Source organism: Colobus angolensis, unplaced genomic scaffold (genome assembly GCF_000951035.1).
Source record: "Colobus angolensis palliatus isolate OR3802 unplaced genomic scaffold, Cang.pa_1.0 Scaffold210, whole genome shotgun sequence".
Classification (NCBI taxonomy): Eukaryota; Metazoa; Chordata; class Mammalia; order Primates; family Cercopithecidae; genus Colobus; species Colobus angolensis.
This window is the reverse complement of record NW_012115267.1, coordinates 2143058-2145544: the sequence shown is the minus strand read 5'-3', so window position 1 is coordinate 2145544 and position 2487 is coordinate 2143058.

Below are 2487 nucleotides of genomic sequence, written 5' to 3'. Positions count from 1 at the left end.
GCACACATCTGTTGTCCTAGCTACTCAGGAGGCTGAGGTGGGAGGATCACCAAGCCCAGGAGGTTGAGGCTGCAGTGATCCATGATCGTACCACTGAATTCCAGCCTGGGTGATAGAGTAAGACCCTGTCTCATAAAATATAAATAAGGCAGGGAAGTGACATGATCAGATTCACATTTAGAATGACCACTCTGGCACTTTAGAGAGCCTTGCTACTCGAGGTTCATAGACCAACACCATTAGTATCGCCCAGGAGCTTGTTAGAAATTCTAAAAACCTCAAGCCCTATTTCAAACATACTAAATCAGAATCCATACTTTAACAAGCTCCCCAGATGATTCACGTGTACTTTAAAGTTTGAGACACAGTTAAGAAAGGATAAATTTTCATGAGAAAGAGGTGAAAATTTAGGAAGACCATTAAGGAGACCATGGCAATAATTTGTTAAACCTTTTCTTTAAACTGTTCTTTAACAATTACATATGGATGAGGACTCCATGTCCTCCAAAATATCCCATTGATAAGTGAAACATTCAAGCAATAATTGTACAGATAAGCTGAATTTTCTTCTTAAATTACCTTCATTTTCCACCAGATTAGCAAGAATCCCACAGACATAGGCATAGCATGAGAACCACATGTCATGTGTACTGAACTATGCAATATGTATTGCAGAATTTCAGATAGAGATTCAACAGAAGGGAAGGAAGGTCTCTTTGTCTAGTTTTAATGATAGGTACAGGCAATGAGGCCATAGTCTTTCCTTCTGTTATCCCAAAACCCATTAGTGGTGTGGGCACTGCCTTGATAATAGGGACCCAGAGACTGAGACTAAAGTCAAGTGTGAACTTTACAATTGCTGATTGTGTGTTCTGAGAGACAGAGAAAGAGACAGAGATCTGAAAAGAGAAATGGAAGAGGCTGTGTGTCTTGGGGTAGTCTTTAGTGAAGAAAATCCCCTCTCTCTGATCATGGACAATAATATTGATGGGACCAAGCTGATTCTCTTTTTCATTAGAAAATAGGCTTCTCCTAGAAGTGAATCTTGACGAATTTGAAAGAGGGAGTGTGGTCTACTAGGTAAGAAGTAGGGGGTTTGAAAAAACAAACAAGCAGGCTATAAATAAGCACACGTACGTCTCATCTCTAACAATCAGCATGTTATTGAACAGGGTGTACAAATTGGACTTGTGTTAAATTAAATCTATTTTAAGCCCATTCTGGGAATTTGCTATTTAAAGAAATCCTTTGTAAAGTGGATAATCACCCACTAATGAAGCTTTTGTTAAATCTGGAGTTCTACGAAGCCAAAGTTCCCAAACCGACTGCTGAAAAGATCACCCCACAGATATCTGGTACAGTACAACTTGTCTGTGTGCCAGAGAACCAACTTCTGTTAGGAAACCCACCTTCAAAAAGAAATAGAGTCCTGTCGTTGCAGAAAATGAGTAGATGGACAGAGAAAAGAACACATAACGTGGTGACTAGAAGAGAACCTGGGACCCAAGGGTCAGGCAGAGCAGTGGGGGCTGGTAAGGAGACAGCAGATGAGCTCATCGGTAGCCAATGGGACATAGACAGCAGAGTGACTGACCACAGAGGACAGGGAGCTTGTACTTGAATTATTATTAAAACCTTCTCTTTTTTTCCTGTGACACCATCTCTTACCAATACTAAATCCTTCTTGTCTCTAACCTCCGGATGTCTAATGCCGATATCCAGAATGTTTCAAAATACTATTAATCCAGTTACCTTTGTGGCATCTGTGAGTTCTTAACTAACTAGAGAAACATTCTGGTAGGGTGCAAGGTAATATACAAGTAATTTAGTGTTAATCGAGTGATCTTGCATACCTTGACTCTAAGCACCAAAGGGGACAGCCTTCTTGCTGGCCTCCTTAGATCGCCCTCACAGAAAAGAGGGAGTTTAAATGGAAAACTGAAAGATGGGGAAAGTTTGGTAATTGGAAAGGGAGGTAGGAAAAGGCAAATCAGAGTTAAAGCCAGAGGCATAGCTACATAAGACCTTCTCTTTAAATTGCCAAACACAAGTCATGGGCTCTCCAGTAGAAAGACCTGTCCAGCCGTAAGCCTGGAATGGGACTCCAAGGAAAGACTCAGGGTGAGGAGCTGAGGACTGAGCAGTTCCACTTCCCAGTAGTGATATAGTATCACCATATCCTCCTTAGCCACTCACACTGTCCATAACACAGGACTCCCTCTGCCTACATCCCAAGATTGAATGAGAAGGAAACTGTTCATTCGTTCAATAAATATGTATTGAGCCCCAAATAATATTGGGGCAGGAGGTTTGAGAATTACTACTTTGCCTTCATAAAGAGTTTGCATGGAGTGGGAAGATTAGGAGAAAGGCTAAGAAATAGTTCTGCAGGTCAAAGAAAAGCAGATCTCAATTTAAGTAAGTCGGATATTAGAAAAAAATTTAGTTGGGCTGGGCACAGTGGCTCATGCCTGTAATCCCAGCACT